Here is a 22734-nt window from a genome sequence, read left to right as displayed (position 1 = left end):
CCTCTCCTTATATCTCTTTCATAACCTCTTTTTCACCTGCAGTTCCTGTTTGATATCGTTTGTCATCCACTTTACACCAAATTGTGTCCTTCCTCTTCTTCACTTGGAATACAGCTTACTATTGCTGCTAACAAATATTCCTTCACAATTTCCCACGCACTAATGATATCCCAACCTTCCAATTCTGTCCCCCCCCATGGAACTGTCCAAGTTGATATCTAAGACTATTATAATCGCCTGCCTTATAATTCTACATATGTTCCCTTTTCTTTGATACTCCTGCATGTCTATTCATCTTCCAAGTCAAAACCACATGCTACATGTGGTTTTACTTATTACTACATGCATTTTCCTCTTCCCAACTTATACTGCTGTAGTTGAAATCTTCCATAACAATCATTCTTCTTGCATTTAAAAAGCTCAACTGCCTTAACATTTCCTGCTCTCCACCCTCTGCACTCCTTGGCTTGTAGCAACACCTCACTAAATGTCCTGCATGCCCACCTTTTACCTCATACCATATGCTTTCAAAATCATTAGTGTCACTGCCTTCCAAAGCCTCAACTCTTAGAGGAAATAAGTCATCACTTATCATAAGCAGTACTCCACCTCTGCGTTTTCCCTTCCTATCCTGCTGATAAATGCTGTATCCTGCTACTTCTATTCCTGATGTTATATCATCTTCCGTCAACCACATCTCAGAGATCCCAATAATTACTTAAAATTATAATAACTGAGTTAACTAACGTAGAGTATTATTTATTAGTAGAATTTTCGCCTGAGTATGACAGGCATCTTCAGTACACCTAAACCTCTTTTTTATGCGAACTGGGATATCAAAAAAAACTTTTTTTACGCAATTTTTATTCACTTTTACGTGACCAACCTAAAGTCTAAGTTAAAAAAAAAATCCATAATTCAAGAAAATTCTGAGAATTTTGTAGAATTGCATTCTCGTTTCAATTAAGAAAATTCTAAATTCTTACGAATTTCATTTATTGGGAATTCCCTGAATTACATAACTGACTGCGCATAAAAAAAGCAGTTCTTAGCAGTTTGAATAGACAACACAGTTACTGCATTATTTGCATTTTTTTAAATGAAATCATAATAAAAACCGTGTTATAAAATTAATAATTTTGCCAAGAAATAATAAATGTAAGCTATATGTAATTTTCAAACTTTCATTTCATTAACCGAAGATTTTAATCCAGCCTTCACATGATGTTGCCAATAAAAAAAAAAAAAAAAAAAAAAAAAATAGGAAAGCTGTTTCCTTGGATATAAAAATTCAAATTTTAGATCATCTTCAAACATGATCCAAATGAAGAAGGTGCAATGGCTGTGGGTAAGCATTTTGGAGTCCGTGAATCAACTGTCAGATCTATAAAGAAAAATGAAGAGGCTATTAGAAAAGCAGTATGTTCTGGTACAAAATCGAGTGCGAAATTATCATCATACACAAGAGATGTTGTTCTAGAAATGGCCAAAAAAGCTTTAGTGATGTGGATAGAAGATAATGTACAAAAAAGAATGCCAGTTGACGGAAATTCCATCAAGCAATCAGCATTGAGATTTTATGACCAGATTAAAAAACTGCAGCCAGATACTTCATCTCAATCAAGGAAAAAATATGAATTTCATGCAAGCAAAAATGTTGGCTGGCTAAGTTTATTAAAAGACATGCTCTTCATAATATAAAAATTAAAGGTGAAACGGCTTCTGTTGATGAAACAGCTGCTAAAGCATTTCCACAAAAACTTGCTAAAATAATTGAAGATGGAGGTTACACTCGTGAACAAGTTTGGAATATGGATGAAACCGGCCTTTTCTGGAAAAAAATGCCAAACATTTTTTGTTGGTGGGTTCAAAGGAGCAAAGGATCGTATAACACTCCTATTTTGTTTGAATGCTTTAGAAGATCGGATGTTAAAACCACTGCTCATAAAGCAATAATTAAGACCACGACCAATGAAAGGTGTAGATTTTCAAAAATTGCCAGTTCATTGGATGGCCAACAAAAAAGCTTCGGTGACCATTGATATTTTCACTGAGTAGTTCCACAAACATTTTGTGCCGGAAGTTAGACGCTATTTGAATGACAAGGGTCTCGAATTTAAAGTGCTTTTGATTCTTGATAATGCACCCGATCATCCTGCCATAGAACACCCAAATGTGCAATTTTTGGGTGTTCTATGAATTGAGTGGCAGAGACTTATCTGCCACCCAATACCTCTACAACAGTGACTTTATTCCCATTTTTATCCTCCACATTCTCCTCCTACTGGACACATAGCTAAAAAATTCCCTAGGATTTTCTACAACCTGTATATCAGGGTATAATTGCAACTTTTAAAACATGTTATGTAGACGAACATATCAGTGCGTTTTGAACAAGCTGAATGACGATGAAACACTGTTAGTTATGGATGTGTGAAAAAAATTCTCAATTATGGATTGTACTGATCAGATTCGATTATCATTATCTGAATTGAGACCAGAAATGATGAATGCATGCTGCAGCTATTTGGCCCGCATATGTTAAAGAGAATGCTCCTGTTCCCTTCAATCATACTGCAGAATTCCCTATTATAATAAGTTTGGAGAAGTTGGATGATCCTACGTCGGCATATATCGAAGAATTGTTAATTGATAAACCTCTTAACGAAGACTAAACAGTAGAGATTGTTTCTGAGACTCTTAAAAGCGAAGAAGTTAATGATAAAGATAATCCTACTTTTACTGCTGATATTATTAAAGAAGGTCTTAAACTGGCCAGTAATTTAGGCAATTATTTTGTCTGACATGATCCAAATAAAGAACGTGCAGGGAAGTTTTCACGTGAGCTTAAGTTGTTAATGTCTTCATACAGAGAATTATATCGAGACTTATCTAAAGCATCAACACAGCGATTAATAACTGAGTTCATGCCTCTGGAATTTGAACAAACTACTTTCAGTAGTTTGAGGCATGACAAGAAGAATTCCACAAGTTGAGGCAGAAGTCAATGACGATAATACCATATCTAGTAGTTCTAGCGATATTACAGTCCAACGAAAACGAAAGCTTTCGCATTTATTGACAGAAACTGATAGTGAATAACATAATTTTTTTATAGAATCCTTAGTAAACAACTGAAATGAATGTTGTTTTTTTTAAAGTTATTAAAATTCATTATATGTATGTGTGTTCTCCATGAAATGTAAATAAAAATCTCATGATTCCAACAAATTTATTTACGTGTAATTTTTAGGAACATATCTATCGAGTAAAAAGAGGTTTAGGTGTACAAGTAAAAAAGCCAATTAAAAAATAACTGACAAGTAGCTAATGTAAGATAATGACCATTTTTAGTTAAGTTTCTAAACTTATTTAAAAAAAAAAATTATATATATATATATATATATATATATATTCATCTTTTTTTGACTGACTGAAACCGAAAAAATAGATAAGTTAATTTCATGGAGCACACAACACGTTTCGTCAAAACAACTTCCTCAGGAGTGGTAACACTTAAAGCAAATTTTAAAAAAAACCATAAAAAAATGCGCCATTATAATAACAGACTCGTAAACTGAAGTTAAGTTTGAATTGTTGTTATAGTCCGTTCTGTAGTTCTACTGTTGTGCAAATGCGAGCGTATGAGTTCACGCGTACGCCAGTATCTGATAGCAGAACTATGCGAGTCAGGTAGACTATAACTGAGGTTGCTGTTGATGCGAGAAAGGTCTAGGACAATTTCTTTGGATTCAACTATGCGGCGTTCCACTTCATCGTTACAAATATAAACGTTTGATGTTGTGCTCCAATCTACTCCGTGTTGGTGGCCTTCATCGTTTGTGTTCACTGAAAATAAGACGTGACTTCAGAGTGTGCTTGCTCTGATTCTATTGTATGAAATGTCTCTCTGATGTTCCTCCAGCTGTAGGAGGATTGACTTCTCAGTCTGGCCATAGTATAGTCTCCCACAATCACATTATTTTATATACGCTGGGAAACTGAAGATGGTTATGAGCTTGTTTTGAGTGGCTTAGAACTGACCTTAGTTTTGGAAGAATTGAAAAACATGTTTTTATTTTAAATTTTTTCAAAATTCTTCCTAGTTTCCAGGAGAGCAAGTAGAGCAGATTGTACAATAAAGAAATATAACCCTTGGGGGTTGTCAGGGATCTCTGTGGTGTTTCGAGAACACTGATATAGTTGCCTCTTAATGTTTTTGGAAGAGTATCCATTATTTAAGAAAGTTCTTTCTAGATATTTTAGTTCATGTTTTAGTTCTTCATCAGACAATACTGAATGAGCACAGTGAGCCAATGTGGAAATGATACCTAATTTTTGTGCGGGATAGTGATGTGAGGATGCATGTAGGTATCTATCCATGTGTTGATTTCCTGAAGATTGAGATCCTTAAAGAATCAGACATCTTAGTAACCTTCATGTCTAGACATGAAAGGTAACCATTTTCTTCAATCTTGATGGTAAATTTTATCTTGGTGGAAGTCATTTAAATGATTTAGGAAAATGTGAAGATTCTATACACCATGCTCCCGAATAAGGAATATATCGTCCATATAGTGGAGCCATGTTCTAGGTTTTAATGTTGCTTTAGAGATGGCTTTTTTCTTGAAATCCTCAAAGAAAATGTTGACCAGTACTGGAGACAAAGGGAGAGGGCTACCCCATGGCTAGTCCTTTGTTTTGTTTATAAATTTTCTCTTTGAACTTAAAATACCACAAATTAATACTGTGAGAGGAGAGCAAAAATCTTTTTAGAGATCTTGTTTTTTAAAATGCTGAAAACATCTTTCGTTGGAATATTTATAAAAAGTGTCACAACATCAAAGCTCGCCATAATATTGGAATTCTTCAGCTTTATATCTTTGATTTTAGAAGCTACGTCTGTTAAATTTTTAATGTAAGAGGAAGATTTTCCTACTAGACCTATTAAGATCTATACTTAATATAGACCTATCAAGGAGGATCCTAGATATTTCGATAATTTATATGTCGCTGAATCAATACTATCAACTATTGGCTTGACCGGACAATTTGTTTTATGCACCTCTGGAAGGCCATATATTCTTGGAATAAGTGGATGTAAGGACCGAAAGATGTGTGTTTCTTGGAAGTTCCATTGTCATCTTAAGAAGATTGCTTGTTCGATTATGTATTTCTCTCTCTCTTTGGAGAAATACATAATCGAACAAGCAATCGGTCTAGTTCAGAATAGGTATCTGATTCTAGTAACATCAGGTTTTTTTGCGATAAACTGTTTTATTTAATATGACCATTGCATTGTCCTTATATGCTTGGAGGATAATAATATCTCTATTCCTTTTAAGTTTTTTGATAGCTAGTCTTTCACAAAGAGAAATGTTATCGACTGGTGGTTTTGCGTTGTTAATTACAAATATTGCCTCCATACGAAGTAAATTTGCATCTGCTGTAGGAAGCAGTGAGCTAGCTTTTTCTATCTTAGAAAGAAACAATTCTCTAGGGATGGATTTTGGCGAAGGAACAAAATTAAGAACTTTTGAGAGAATATTCTCTTCTTCCGGACCAAGGGTGTAAGATGTCAGCATTTTAAAAAAGCAAGATCTCTAAAAAGATTTTTGCTCTCCTCTCACACTATATTAGTTCGGGGTGTTTTAAGTTCGAAGAGAAAATTTATAAACAGAACAAAGGACTAGCTATGGTTAGCCCTCTGTCTGAAATACTGGCTAACATTTTCTATCAGGGTTTCGAGGAAAAGCTATCTCTAAAGCATAATTAAAACCTAGAACATGGCTCTGCTATGTGGACGATATATTCCTTATTTGGGAGCATGGTGTAGAGAATCTTCACATCTTCCTAAATCATTTAAACAACTTCCACCAAGACATAAAATTTACCGTCGAGACTGAAGAAAATGTTTACCTTTCATTTCTAGACATGAAGCTTACTAAGATGTCTAATTCTTTAAGGATCTCAATCTTCAGGAAATCAACACACACAGATAGATACCTACATGCATCCTCACATCACTATCCCTCACAAAAGTTAGGTATCATTTCCACATTGGCTCATTGTGCTCGCTCAGTATTGTCCAGTGAAGAACTAAAAAATGAACTAAAATATCTAGAAAGAACTTTCTTAAATAATGGATACTCTTCCAAAAACATTAAGAGGCAACTATATCAGTGTTCTCGAAACACCACAGAGATCCCTGACAACCCCCAAGGGTTATATTTCTTTATTGTACAATCTGCTCTACTTGCTCTCCTGGAAACTAGGAAGAATTTTGAAAAAATTTAAAATAAAAACACGTTTTTCAACTCTTCCAAAACTAAGGTCAGTTCTATGCCACTCAAAACAAGCTCATAACCATCTTCAGTTTCCCAGCGTATATAAAATAATGTGATTGTGGGAGACCATACTATGGCCAGACTGAGAAGTCAATCCTCCTACGGCTGGAGGAACATCAGAGAGACATTTCATACAATAGAATCAGAGCAAGCACACTCTCAAGTCACGTCTTATTTTCAGTGAACACAAACGATGAAGGCCAACAACACGGAGTAGATTGGAGCAAAACATCAAACGTTTATATTTGTAACGATGAAGTGGAACGCCGCATAGTTGAATCCAAAGAAATTGTCCTAGACCTTTCTCGCATCAACAGCAACTTCAGTTATAGTCTACCTGACTCGCATAGTTCTGCTATCAGATACTGGCGTACGCGTGAACTCATACGCTCGCATTTGCACAACAGTAGAACTACAGAACGGACTATAACAACAATTCAAACTTAACTTCAGTTTACAAGTCTGTTATTATAATGGCATAGTGTTTTTATGGTTTTTTTTAATTTGCTTTAAGTGTTACCACACCTGAAGAAGTCGTTTTGACGAAACATGTGTGCTCCATAAAATTAACTTATCTATGTTCTCGGTTTCAGTCAGTCAAAACATATCTAATCACTGAGTCAATATGATCATATATATATAAAATAACAACTGGTATTTACTCGGATTGTAGACATTTCAAATTAGAAATTTACTGACTAGGAACACCAAGATAAGATAAAAACTTTAATTAGAACACAACTAGTTTTGTTGGAATGCCGACTTCTTCAGGTGTGCATATTATCACAAAAAACTGGGAAAAAAAAAAAAGATTAAAAAATATTTAAAAAAATGAGCTTCTAACAACAGTCGTTTGAACTGGTTTAGTGGTTTTAAAACTTTTGCTGTGTATTCACCAATGACTTGCACTTAAGGGATAGGAATACACTTATTTCTTCTGTATTTGAAGAGGAAGATATATCAAAACTACTTAAAGCTCTTTTGATGAAAATTCTTATATCCATTAGATAGAAAAGAGGAAATAATATATTGCAATTCTTTCTGTAATAGTTCCTCTGAAGAACAAAAAAGTAGTGGGCCAATGAACCAGTGTTTTAATACTTCCTGCCTTTTGACTGGTTTGGCGATGAGATTCAGCATGGATATAATGGCCTACGTGAGTCTCCTTCCTATAGACTGAGAAATGTAGGTTGCGATCTGGTTGGAAAGAATTAAAAGATCTAAAAAGGCTAACTGCTCATTTACTTCTAGGGTGAAGTGCATTTAATTTAGAGAGAAACTGTTGTAATTCATCAGAAGAGCCATTCCAGATAGCAAAAATATCATCTACATATCTGAACTAATGAGTAGGTCAAGGTGAAATGATGTCAAAAATACGTCGGAGGGAATTTAAGGAGAAAGGTGACCGGCAGGCACGTGAATTGTATAAAGCGCAGGCCAGAAGGATAACGAGCATGGAAAGAAAAGCAAAAAAAGGATTACGAAAGAACGTTGGCCATGCAGGCTATAGAGAATCCTAAACAGTTTTTTAGATATGTTGCAAGTAAAAGGAAAAATGTATATGGCATGTAATGGAAAATACTAGGGGTCAGAGAGTGCTTGACCTAGTAATTACATCTGAGGATTTGGCTGTAACAAATATGACCACATTGCCAACAATTGGTGAGAGTGATCATAGGGTCCTGATTTGGGAGGTGGCTAAAGGTGTGGAATTTACAATTAAGAAAGGGTACATGTGGAATTATCGGGCTGGAAAGTATGACAAGCTTAGGAGTTTGGTTCAATGCCATGGCATGTACAACTGCAAGGACTAGAAGTTGATAGTGCATGGGAGGCAGTTAAGAAGTGTTTGCATGAAGTAATGGCTGACTGTATACCTGGAGTCCGAATAATAAATCAAGTAGGGGTTAAATGGATGAATAACACCACTAAGCTTGAGCTGCAAAAAAAAGAAACAACTATGAAGGTAATTGAAGGAGAAAAGTGACCGGCAGGCACATGAACGGTATAAAGCGCAGGCCAGAAGGGTAAAGAGTGTGGTAAGAAAAGCAAAAAAGATTACGAAAGAACATTGGCCATGCAGACTAAAGAGAATCCGAAACAGTTTTTTCGATATGTAGCAAGTAAAAGGAAAAATGTATATGGCAGAATGATTTTAAAGAATGCCGATGGTAGAGAGGTAACTGAATCAGTTGATATAGTTGAGTTACTGAGTGAGCACTTTGCAAGAATATATCATCCAGGTGGTAACATTGCAGAAATGAATGAACCAGTAGATTATACGGGAATTGTGATGAATGAAGTGGAGGTGAGTAGTCTATTGCATGACCTCAATGTCAATACATCTGTGGGATTGGATGGTATACCAGCTCGTGTCATACGAGAAGTGGATAAAGAATTATCAGTATCCTTGATCATTTTGTTTAATTCGAGTCTTGGGTCTGGGTTAGTTCCGAGGGGGTGGAAAGAGGGGAAAATAGTTCCACTGCATAAAGGTGGTTCCAAGACTGCTGTTGTAAATTACTGACCGATTAGCATATCGGTCAGGAATCGTTGTCAAGGTCTTAGAGAAATTAGTCAAGGAAAGAATACAGGATTGGATAGATGAAAATGGGATATTATATGGGGGGACAACATGGTTTTGTGAAGGGTAGATCATGCCTCAGTAACTTGCTTACGTTTTATAACACAGTGATGGCTGAACTTGATAAAGGTAATGGATTTACAGTGATTCTACTGGACCTTGACAAGGCCTTTGACAGGATACCACATGGAACCCTAATCAGTAAACTGGAGCAGATGGGAATGGACATAGGGTTGGTGAGATGGATAGGAGGGTAGTTGATGGAGAGATACCAGAGAGTGGTTTATTCAGGAGTTGAGTCTAAAAGATGGCTTGTGACTAGTGGTGTGCCGCAGGGCTCTGTTCTTGGACCACTACTATTTAATTTGTTCATTAGCAATATAGAAAAGGATCTGAGAGGAAGTGTTCACTTGTTTGCTGATGATGCAAAGTTGGGTAGAGCAATTGTAAGTGCACAGGATGTCAAAATTTTACAGGATGATTTGGATAGTTTGGAGGACTGGGCTAGGAAAAATGGATGTCAATTTAATGTGGTAAAGTGTAAGGTTATGCATTTTGGGGTGAAAAGAATAGCAGCATATCGCATTGGTGGAACCGTACTCCAGGAGATTGATGAGGCCAGGGATTTGGGAGTGTTGGTGGATAGGGAATTGAAGTTTAGGGGGCCCATTGCAAAAGTGGCTAAATCAGCTCATCAAATCACTTGGCCTCTGAAAAATACTTTAACATGCAGAGACAAGCAAGTTATTGTTCCTCTGTATCGAGCCTTGATAAGACCCCACCTGGACTACTGTGCCCAGTTATGGGGGCCAGGGTTTCTTCGTGATGGGGAGGAAGTGGAGAGGATCCGGAGACGAGTGACCAAGATGATAGCAGGTCTGTGGAATGAACCTTATAAGAATAGGTTGAAGATTTGTGGGTTGCAAAAATTGGTCGATAGGCAGAAAAGGGGTGATATGATTGAGACATTCAAATTACTGAAGGGTTTCTATAAGATTAATCCAGAAGATATTTTTGAAAATAGGATGGGAGGACTAAGGGCCATGCATGGAAGCTGGGTAAGAATGTGGTTAACAAGGGTGTTATAGCTAGGTTTTTTACTTGGAGAGTGGTGAATGAGTGGAATAGGCTGCCAGAGTTTGTTGTGGGTGCTACGACCGTGAATGAGTTCAAGGCAAGGTATGATAGATACTGTGTGAATGTCGAATAGTTGTTCTTGACATGATGTTAGGGCCTCCCTCAATGAGTCTGTCGACTCCTTGGAGTTGCCCAGGATAATAATAATAATAAAGAAGTTGACAATAGCAGGAGAAATAGGATTGCACATTGCTGTTCCTTTGATTTATTGATATAACTTGTTTTTAAAGGAAAAATAACTAGAATACATTACAAAATCATATATTTTAACAATATCTGAAGGAAATTCTTGTTGCAGTAATTCAATGGTGTCAGATAAAGGAACATTAGTAAATAATGACACATCTAAACTAATCATAATATCCGAAGAGTCCAAATGAAGATCCAAAATTTTATTTTTGAAATCCAAAGAATTTTTTTACATGAGTAGCAATTCTTCTAGTTGAATAGGTGATAAAAATTTTGAAATTTTATAAATGGGACAACCTATACAGTCTACAACTGGTCTTAACAGAATGCCTGGTTTATGAACTTTTGGAAGACCATACAATCTAGGTATGGTCTTCCAAAGGGCTGATGTCCCTCCTGATCAAACCTCTAAAAGTGACTTAAAACAAGCTATAAACGAAATGAAAATGAAAGATCGTCAGCGAATCAAAATTGCAACATGGAATGTGAGAACAATGAACAGATGTGGAAAATTAGAAAATCTCAAACAAGAAATGGACAAAGGAAAAATTGATATCATAGGGCTCTGTGAAGTTCAGATGGGAAGGAATTGGCGATTTTTATAGTGACGAGGTGGAGATAAAAAGGAATTGCACTTGTTTTTAATAAAAGAACAGCAAAGAGCATCATTAGCATAAACTGTCTGAATAACAGAATTATGGTGGTAAAATTGAAGGCTGAACTGGTGGACATAACAATAATGCAGGTATATATGCCAACAAGTGACCATTCAGATGAGAAAATAGAATGTACAAACAATTACAAGAATTAATTAAGGAAGAAAAAAGAAAAGACTATATGATTATAATGGGAGATTGGAATGGAGTTGTAGGAGAAGAGGATGGGAGTGTAGTAGGAAGATATGGACTAGGTAATAGAAATGAGAGAGGGGAAAGGTTAGTGGAATTCTGTAAAGAAAATAAACTAATAATTACGAATACTTGGTTTAAAAAATCTAAGAGAAGACTATACACATGGAAAAAACCAAGAGATACGGAAAAGTATCAAATTGATTACATTATAGTAAAGCAAAGGTACAAGAATAGTGTAAAAAATGCATGCATGTATCCTGGAGCTGATATTTACTCTGACCACAACCTACTATTCATAGAAATAAATGTGAAACTAAAGAAAATAAAAGAAACTATGAAAAGGAAAAAATGGACCTTAGAGAAATTAAAAAATACCAAGGCATTTGGAAATAGATTGGAGAAAGAATTAGAGGAAACAAGTTTTGTCAAAACTGAAGATCCAGAAAATAAATGGGAACAAGTTAAAGAAAAAATAAAGAAGATTGCAGAAGAAGAAATTGGATAATATGTAAGAGCTAAAAGAATAAAAAAACCTTGGATAGCTAATGATATGATTTCTCTAATGAAAGAAAGAAGAAAATGAAAAATAAAGACACCCCAGAAGGGAAAATACAATATAGAACCTGAATGACAAATTGAGAAGAAGCAGAAAGAAGTAAAAAGGATTGGCTTAAAAAAACAATGTGAAGAAATCGAAAATTATGAGAGTGGGAAGATATGATCTTTTATATGAAAAAGCAAGAAGCATGAATCACAAGAGAAATGGAATTTGAGTTAAAGGCATAGAAAATAAGAATGGAGAAATCATAACTGAAGAAGATAAAATCCTAATGAGATGGAAGGAATACATTGAAGATCTATACGACAAGGAAAATAGACCAAATGAGTTGCCATTAAAAGATATAAAGAAGGTAAATGAAGATGATCTAGGCCTAGAGATTTTGAAGAACAATGCTAGATAACATTCTGAATGGAGACAGGTATAGAACCTTGAAAGAGAAGGCTCTGAACAGAAGAGAGTGGAAGGAAAGTTTCTACTACTAAAAGAAGAACCTGCTGAATGGCAGAATACTGAAGAACACAATCTAGGTGGACGACCGAAGGAGGTTGTTTCGGTTTTTTCTTTTGATCTTCATCCCATATAGATACATTATCTATAAGAGAATTAAGTCTTTTTAACTGACTACCAGTAGGATCCGATGTGAGAGACCTATAAGGTTGAATAGTCGTGGAGCAGTAGAGACATTTTCTCTCATATTCTCTTCTATCTTGAAGAACCACAGTCTTCCCTTTGTCAGCTCTCATAATAATTAAATTATTATTATTCTTCAGTGATTTCAGTGCTTTTAATTCAGAGTAAGATAGATTAGGAGGCTTGGCATTAAAAAGATTTTTTTTTTCAGTTATCTTATTTCGGACAAACAGGAAGATATGCTTTTATTCGGATAAAAGAACACAAGTCGTATATTCGATACCTGAACAGTCTGGACTTGCAGAGCATACCATCAACACTAGACATACAGTTCATTAGAACAAAACAAGAGTCCTTCACAAAAGTTGGTTCCAACATGGAATGACTTTATAAAGAAATGTGAAACTTTACTTCACTCTCCTAACTTAAAAAGATCTGATGGTCTATGTCTATCCCCTTTGTGGGAGATAGTACTTTTTAAGTCAGCTAATCCTTCCTAACATTTTAATTGTGTGTGTTATTTTTTTTTAATAAGTTAGGAAACTTAATGACCTTTTTTAGTCATCTTACATTAGCTACCTAGGTGATGCCTTTTGGAATGTCAGTTATTGTTTAATTAGCTTTTTTACATGTACTGAAGATGCCTGTGATACTCAGGCAAAAATTCTACTAATAAATAATATTTTATGTGAGTTAACTCCGTTATTATAATTTTAAGTAATATGTCTACTCACGGTATTTCCTTACTGAAACAGATCCCAATAATCTTTGGCCAAGCTGATGCTATCAGTGCCACCAATTCATCTCCTTAATTAAGCACAATGGATAAATGTACTGAGAAAATTAAGCCAAGAGAAGTATTTTTATTGTTTTAAATGTAAATGTTTACTATTTGACAGGCAGCTATGAAAAAACTTAATTACTAGCCAGGTGTGTTCGACTTTCTATTTCTCTGTTAATAAAAAGTGAAATTATTTCTTCTTTATAGTTAAGCTTGACAAGAGCCACTACACCTCTATGAATGATATTCAATTTTATGAGACCTTGCTCCACTATACATTCAATGAAAATAGCCCATTCCTTATATATTTCATATACGATGGATTTTACAGGTTTAAACTGATCACAAACCATCTCACTAATGTACTAAGAGTAGTGCATACTCAAGTTTTACCTGAAAATTCTGTAAATCTATCTTCTTAAAAAGCAAACTCTGTTTTGGAGCCATCTTAAGACCAATTTAATTTGAAAGATTAGCATGATGTGACACTCCTCATATTAATGTTTTAATATAATACAATAATGTGTCAATAAAGATTCGATATTACAATGAACTATGGCAATTAGGATGCAAGTTCAATGTTATATTTGAAAATAAAAATCAAAAACTTGGAGGTCACTACCAATTTGGGAAGTAGACATCAAATTCCAGATATATACCATTGGGGGAGGGAAGAGGGCCTATACAGGATACTGTGAGAGTACAAAAGGAAAACAATACATCATTTCTAACTTCCTAGTGCCAATTTAATTCCAAATTAATCTGTTTTGTCAAGATTTGAATACTATTTATGGTTGAAGCCATATATTCACTTTCCTGCACTTTCTCAGAACTTTCATATCTGTGGTCTCCAATCTTAAATCAAGTGCTTTATTTCTAATCCAGCTCTCAGATCCACACTGTTGACACTATCTTGTCTACAGCAACTTTGTATTTTAACTAATTTCTCTATTTCATATAAATTTATTCAAACGACTTCCTACCATACAAACTTTTCTAATTCTGTTACCATTTCCATATTTAATTTGCCATCTTTACTAAAAATTGTGCCTAAAGAATTCCACTGATAAGATCTCAATAAAAGTTGAAACCGGTCTGGATAGTGACCCTTCCCATAATGCATAGCATTATACATGTCCATAAGGATATGTGCTTTGCACTATGGGATACTAAGGCAAGTGATGTGAAGTTATTATTATTATTACATCACACCTCCCGGGAGTCCAAAGACTCATCGAGGGGAGGGCATCTACTCTACAACTCTTCGTCTCACTACTCCACCAACCTTCATCATCTAACACCACTAGTACCCTCACAGACAATCACAACATCCATGGCTGGATTCAAACCCACAGCCTTCTGGCTGGAGAGTGGATATGTTAACCACTCGGCCAACCAGGCAGGCAAATAATAAATCCGTTCTATTCAGTTTTGGATTAAATTAATCATCTCATCTTCATTATACCTTCTTTTATCTTGCAGTGTCAAGGGTTTATTAATCATCAGACCTCAAACTGATCACAGGATAAGGTGGTCAGCCCTACGTCCCGGTTTATCCTATGTCCTGTAGCGTTGAGTTCTCAAGGCCAGTTTGCCTGCTTTGTGGGATGAAAAACCCCAGGATAAACTGGGGAAAAACCCTACTGTCTATGCCCAAGACCAGCTAACTTGGCTATGGCTGAGGAAGATCCTTCAACTCCTCACATCACCAGCGGGAATCGAACCTAGGACACTCCTTCCCCAGGCATATGGTTGCGAAGCGCACAGCCACTGGGCTAACCGCACAGACTTTAGCCTCTATATACGAGTCATTATATGAGTTGCCCAGTTGTGAAGTAACTTCACGCACAAACTTTGTTTGCTTACACTTGGATAAAGGATTAAACCAGAAATATAATTTCTTGGCATCTTCAGATGTTTTCAATGTTTCTGCCTATTTTCACTGTCCATCTTTTTATTGATGATTAAGAGTATAACATCCTCTAAAAAAAAAACTGAGATTAACATTTCCAATTTTGATATGAGGGTTTAGTGATCCAAACAGATGATAAATAACAGTGGAGATTAAGTGCACCCCTGTCTCATACCTGATTTAACATTATTTCTGTAAGTCTTTCAATTCTAACTATCAACAACTCAGATAATACAGACTATATATATACTGCTTCATAAAATGTCTCATTTACATCATATAAGTAGCATTTTGAACAACTTTTCCAGATCTACCAATCTTAAATGCAGATCTTGTTATTTCCTCATGATCGCTCAACTGTCTTAGCATGAAAATGTCATCCTGAAAATTCTTCTTAGTCTTATTTCAAGCATGCTTGCATGAAGCTTGCCAAAAACATTTGGTAGAAAAATTCATCTATAATTCTCACATCTCATTTGGTTATATTTCCCATCATCCAGATGGATACTGTGACAGCTCTAATCTAATAATCTGGGATTCAAATTTCAGATGGTTTCTGAATTAGTAGGCAGTATAGCCACTTTAAAACTTTTATCTCTCTATATTTGAACATTTCTTTTTCTCCTCAAATACTGATATACTCTGCATGCATTCTTCTTGAATGTTTTCTATCACTGTGCTGGTACTATTTCGTTTAGCAATTTTTCAAAGCAATTACTCCAGGCATCTAAAATATCTATTAGATCTTTAATTCTTATGTATTTGTCATCTGGTTCCTCGTACAGTTCTCTTTCCTCCATTTCTAACCTTTTTCAATTGTTTAGCTGGTTTTACACACTGCTTCACTTTCTTAAATTTTGTCTGTATTCTCTAAGAGCACAAGCCGAGTCCACCACGGTGTTCTAATTTTTTTTTTTCCTTGTAGACAACTTTAGAACTTTTTTTGTTACAGATTTCATTATTATGTAGTATTGTGAAGCACAAGAGTGGCCTCCTGTGATGAGTCCTCCAACTCTGTGTAGGTGTCATAATAAACAGTAGTATTACTGGCTGTGTAATTTTGGTGAACCATATATTCTAGGAAGTCTTACATGGTACATTTCGAGTCTTTTGATAGTTTCTTGATCTATGGATATTATTTCAATCAATAACTTGTCAAAAAACTCAACAAGTTGAGAGACAATAGAATTTTTAATCCAAAAATTTCCATTGGACATAGTGAAATTATTCAAATTTGCAATTACATCAGGTTACTTCACATGGAAAGATAAAATATATAAACAAGAGGAACAGTAATAGGTTCACCTTATCACCTAACTAAACCAACTTTTTTCTTGAACATTTAGAAAGAATTTTTGCTCTTGACCCAAAACCAACAATTTGGCTTGGTACATTGATGACATCTTTGCAGTTTGTACACACAGACAGAACCAGAACTCTACTCATTTCTACAAAATAATCAACATGCTACATCCTCACATCAAGTTCACACTAGAAAAGAATCATCAAAAGGTATTTCCTCTCTTGATGTGTAAGCAAGATGGATCCATTTTCACTTCTGTCTGTCTACAGAAAATCAACTTTTTCAGGTCGTTATATCCATAATACATCAGCTCACCATCCACTCAAAAATATGACATCATAAAATCTTTAGTATCCAGAGAACACAAGATTTGTTCTTCTGAAGAATCTCTAAAACAATAATTGGAAATTGTCAAAGAAACAACATTACTAAATCGATATAATCCAATAATAACCCCCAAAAAATAATAATCCAATAAATCAGATAATAACCAGGTTAAGAAGAAGCCCACAGGACTTCTATACCATATATTTAAGGCATCTCTGAACATGTGGTAAAAATTATGAAAAAAAAAAGTAACTCATTGTTACCTATAGACCCATCAACTAAATTCACAAATAGCTACCTATTCCAAAAGACAAACTCTAACAAATGATGCTACCAGGTATATACAAAGTACCATGTTCGTGTAACTCATCTTACTATGCACAAACAGAAGATCTATAAATAAATGTATCTCTGAACATCAAGACATCCGTCTTATCAAACCTCACAATCTGGCCTTGCACGACATGGAATTGAATATACTAAAAACAGGATCCAATGGAAAAACACTAAGCTGCTCCATAGATCCATATATGAGGGTGGTCTGAAAAGTTCTCGGCCTAACAATGAAACAGCGGATTTATAATTTCAAAATTATTTTTATTTTTCAACATAATCTCTCTTAAGACTAATACATTTATTCCAGCCCCATTATCCTATCCTTGTAGTGGTTCTCAGTAAAATCTTCAAAATACCCCTCTAAAACTGCAATCACTTCTTGATTGGAAGAAAAAACTCTGAGGAAGAGACAGAAGTCAGAGGGAGCCAAATCTGGGGGATAGGGTGGATGTTCCAACAATTCATAGTGCAGATTCCTTAATTTTCCCATTGCCAAAACATCTTTGTGGACAAGTGCATTGTCCTGATGAAAGATGATTTTTTTCTTCCGCAAACTGGGTCTTTTCTCACGAATTTTTTCGTCTGGTCTGGTTAAAAGATCGAAATAATATTCCCCGGTTATTGTTTTACCTTTTACAAGATAATTAATAAACAAAACGCATTTCGCATCTCAAAACACCAATGCCATGAACTTTCCTGCTGATGGAACAGACTTCTTTAGTGCTGAACAACTGGCTTCTGTCCACTGTTTTGACTAGCTGTTTGGATTCTGGTATGTAATGGTGAATCAAAGTCTCATCCACAATAATAAATCAACACACAAAATCAGTTTTATTCTTGTTAAAATGCTCCAAGCACTGTTCAGGGATTTTCATGGGAGTGCATTTTTGATCTGCTGTGAGCAAGCGCAGCACCCACCTTGTGCAAAACTTTTTCATTTGCAATTCTTCATGCAAAACATATCCTACACGTTCTTTTGAAATGCCTGTGGTCTCAGCAATTTCACGCACATTGACTCGGTCATCCAATACCACATCATGCACTTGGTCGATGATTTCTGGCGTTGTTACACTTTTGGACATCCTTCACGTGGATCATCATCAAGGCTGGTGCGGCCACATTTAAACTCGGCAGCCCATTTCTTAATTGTCGAAAACGGAGGAGAAGAGGGCGCATAAACTTTTATGAACTTAGAATGAATTTCTTTTGCCATTAAATCTTCTTTTACAAAGAATTTTATAACCACACGATATTCAATTTTATCAATTTCAATGGATACAGATGACACTTTTGCTTCAAATAGCTGTATAAAACCAACTACTTGATAGAATGACTTGCAATTTTACATGGATGCTTATGACAATTGTACCAACTTGGAAAAAAAATCTTGCCAATAGTGTTGCCATCTATGGTTGAGGCCAATAACTTCTCAGACCACTTCATATTAACATGAACGTTTATATAAAGAAAGTGCTGAAGCCTCACTTCATAGACCTAATCTTAATCGGAATGACTATCACACTATTCCAAAAATTTGAGAAATTGTTAACCTCAATTGTATTAAATTTGCTATATTTTAATTTAATTAGTTCAGCCCATTAGGTTTAATCCATGAACACGCGACTGTACATGTAGAGGAATTCTAATTTAAGCACGTGCACTACTCTTTTTTTAATTCAATTCCTATTGCTGTTCGATAATTGTAGTGATGATATATTATGATACATAAGACAAAATATTTAACATAATAAAAAAAGTTATTTACTGTGGCACATGTGTTATTCTATAGTTATGGATACTCCACAAGTCTCACTATATAAAGAAGATTGGTAATCAATACAGCATATAAAATTGAAGTATTCAATGAGTAGTGATTAGTGTATTTCATCCTTGAGAAGGCAACATCATGAGAAGCTGAAGTATAGAAGGTATGGTGGGAAAGGAACTGAATGGTGAATGAGCAGGAGGTATATGATGAATTAAGTAAACAATGCTAAGTTCAACTAGACAACATATCACTGCGTATCACGAAGGAAAGCTCCGGAGAATTAATAGCACCTTTGGCACACCTGTTTAACAAGAGTCTTGCAATGAACAAATTCCAATAAGAATGGAAGGTAGGAAAAATTGTTCAACTTCACAAGAGATGGGGGGGGGAGATTAAGACTGAAGCTATAAATTATAGGCCAATCTGTGTGTCTGGATTGCTAATGTTAAGGAATTGATTGATAATAGCAGTATTTTTTTATGATGGTTAGTATGGGTTTGTTAGGGATAAGTCATGCTTTAGTAATCAGCTTACCTATTACAACAAAGCCAAATTCACTCCATAAAGAAGATGCATATACAGTGGTATGCTTGGATTTTTGAAAGGCCTTTGATAGACTGCAACTTGAACTGGTAACTAAATTGAAACAGATGGGATTAGATCTGATTGGCTGTCAGATAGGTTGTGTATGATCACTAGTGGAGTGTCACAGGGATCTGTTTTGGGACGGACTGTTGTTGTTATTAACTCTTACATTAATAGCATTAGAACTGGCTTATCTGGAGATGTGCAGCTATTTGCTGATAATGTAAAGTTAGAAAGAATACGAGAAGTAGAGCAGATGATGTGGAGGATCTTAATAAACTATGAGTTGGCAAATGAGTGGTGCTATTAGATTAATGTTACAGAGTACAAGATCTTGAAATTTAGTAGGCAAGGTTAGGATTCAGAGTGTACAATTAACAGAGAAATTTTGAAAGTGGAAGAGAGGAGAAATCTGGGAGTAATGGTGGACAGACTTGAAGTTCAGGGGTTTAACATTGCTAAAATTGTAATAATGGATTATGGCAATAACAAGGACACTGACATACAGAAGCAGAGAGGTTATGATTCCCTTGCATATGGGAATCATAACCTCATAGGTTTACCAAGTCAGGTCTATGGCATGTCAGATATGAAGACAGATTGAGGGGATGCAAATTGCAGAGCCTTGTGAATAGAAGAAGTGGGAATATGATTGAGACATGTAAGTTGGTGAGGGTTTGTTACTAGATTAATGTGGAAGAGATTTTTTTATAGATTAGAAAGAAACAAGGGTAGAATAAGAGGCCATCCCTGAAAGCTTGAGAAACAGCTTCTTTACATGGAAAGTGATTGGTGAGTGGAATGCATTGAGATTGCCTGAGATAAGTGTAATGGGATTACCATACATTATTTTCACCTCTCTGGAATCTTCCCTGTTCTGACACTCAAATTATACAGCCTGGTGAAGGGAATAGCCAGTTCAGCTGAATACTCTTTCAGAATTCCTGCTGATATCCCACCAGTTTCTATTGCAGAATTCTTATTCAGTATTTGCAACAGCTCTAATACCTCCTCATCTGAAATCTTGAGAAACAGGTTCTTTAGATGGAAAATGACTGGTGAGTGGAATGCATTGCTTGAAAGTGTAGTAAGTGCAGAAACTGTGAATGGGTTTTAAAGCACAGTTCAATTTTTTTTTTTTTTTTTTTTTTTGCATGAGAGGGTATGGACAATGTTTAAAGGACAATAGTCCTTTAAACATTGTCCATACATTTTTATTATTATTAACATCTGACCATGGAGGTCAGATGTTAATAATAATAATAAAAATAATAACAAATAGCAAACACATAATCTACATAGAGCAGCCAGATTACTGTAGCAATGTGTTCAGTGCTTGGTTCTCTAAGTGTTCTGTATAGAAAACCAGGCTACCATTTTGCAAATATATAGCTATGAGGAGTAGAACAAATGCTGTAGAGAACTTGAATAGACTGGGTGAATGGGCAAGTGTGTTGGGGATGCCAGTTCAAAGTAGCAAAGTGCAATGTTTTAAAATTTGGAATGCAGAGTATATAATATTGGTGAGGATGAAAGATTTGGGGGTGATGGTGAATAGAGACCTGAAATTTCTGGGATATTTTGCTAAAATTGTGAGAACAGCACAGCAGATTTGTAGCAAAGAACATTGACTTGTAGAAGTAAGAATGTTATGATTCTATTGTGCAAGGTTTTGTTCAGACTGCATGTGAATAACTGTGCACAGATTTAGTCGCCTGGTTTTCAGAAGAATAAACAGCTATTGGATGCTCATTGACAATGGACTAAGAGAGTTTTAGGTCTCTGGAATGTAGAGTATGAGAACAGCTTAAGTGAATGCAAATTGTAGAGCCCAGTGGATAGAAGAAGGGGGGGGGGGTATGATTGAGACATAGTTGGTAAGCAGTAATTACCAGATTAATGTGGATGAAATTTTTCATAGAATGGCTGGAGACAAAGTGAGAACAAGAAGCCACCCTGGAAGCAATATGATGAGAGTGTGAGTGAGAGGGGGAAGGGAGTTTTCAGCATGGAGAGTGGTGAGTGATTGGAATGCACTGCCTGAAAGTGTTGAGTGTAGAGGCAATGCATTTAAAGTCAAGGTATGATGAACTGTGTACGCGCGTGAGGGTGGGTCCTCCCTCTACGAGTATTTACTGAACGGAGGTATGATGATAACAATATATACTTGAATTACTGACTTCAGCCATAAGTTAATGATTCAAGTTCTTTTAATGAGTTCAAGACGTGAGTTTAAAATCAATAATACCGTTTCATTACGAGACTAAACTAGCTAGCGTTTCACATTTTGAATGTTGTAAAAAGTTTTTTGCATGCTCCCTAAATGATACTCACGTTACAACAGGCGAAATATAACTTTCGTATTAAATTCTAATTTCGTTCACGTGTTAACCATCTTTTTTAACATATAATACTGCGATTTCACTGTGTTTCAAGTATAGTATCATCGTTTAAAATAATGAATATTAAAAGAGAAATGCAATCCGGAGATGGAAAGCTTAAAAATTGTTTCCGTCAATTTCATATTCAACCACTGATTACTGAAAATAAAATTAAATGGATCTAAAACTTACGCTGACTTGAGTTTATCAAAAGCAATAAAGGCAGTCCAACTTAAAGAGCATCTGTTTTCACCAATAGTTTTCAAGAAAATAAAAATGAAATAAGCGCACTTCTATAAACCTCATACATTTCGATATGACATAAACACAAATTACACACTCTCATCTGATTAAATGACCTCACACGCTTCAGAGCGACACATATGAAATCTACCGCATAGTAAATATTGAATCAAGAAAAATGAAACGAAACGAAAAAAAAAAAAGAGATGATAAAGGGCGCGATTCATTTCGAACCAGAGTATCTCAAACGTGCACAAGACTATTTGAATCCAATAAAAAAAATAAAAAATAAAATATATATATATATATATATCGTAAGCTTGGAAAATAAGTATTTTGTGTTTGTTATGTGCCATCCACCCGTTTCCTAGTGTTGATGATTCTCCTGAGGATCCTGAGACGCTAGAGTGCTCCGTACAATGAGGCAGGTGGTAACCTGCCTCATTGTATGGGCCCCTCAAATTGATTCTAATTGCTACTCTAAGATATATAACAATATCCTACAACACGGGTGGCGAACCTATGGCACGCCCGAGAATTTTGCTGGCACGTCGACGATTTACATATGGTATCCTTTTATATGCTTATAAATTATTCAACTTTTTTTTTTTTTGTTACAATAGGTACAAGTTAAATTTTGTTTAACAGGAGAGAGAGCAGCTATGAAGACATGAATTCTATTGGTGTGGTATTAACAAAAGATCAAGCGACCCTTTAAAGACAAATGGAACCGACAATTTTTGAGTTGAAATGCTAATTCTCTTCAACCGAATACCATAGCATCTGTCATAACAACAT

At 35.4% G+C, this 22734-nt stretch overlaps 1 protein-coding gene across 1 annotated transcript in view; it reads right to left on the bottom strand.

Annotated features, from left to right (window-relative positions):
- Chmp1 (charged multivesicular body protein 1) overlaps positions 1-22053 on the bottom strand; it is a 110905-nt gene extending 88852 nt beyond the window's left edge. Inside the window, exon 1 of the mRNA XM_090409076.1 lies at positions 21886-22053. The gene's annotated coding sequence lies outside the window, so the exon portion shown is untranslated. The remainder of the gene's footprint in view (positions 1-21885) is intronic.
- Between the last annotated feature and the right edge of the window lie 681 nt (positions 22054-22734).

Source organism: Typopeltis vanoorti, chromosome 19 (genome assembly GCF_054136105.1).
Source record: "Typopeltis vanoorti isolate ZY-2024b chromosome 19, IOZ_Tvanoo_1.0, whole genome shotgun sequence".
Taxonomy (NCBI): domain Eukaryota; kingdom Metazoa; phylum Arthropoda; class Arachnida; order Uropygi; family Thelyphonidae; genus Typopeltis; species Typopeltis vanoorti.
The sequence above is the reverse complement of the archived record's forward strand: the minus strand, read 5'-3'. Positions and strand labels throughout refer to the sequence as shown.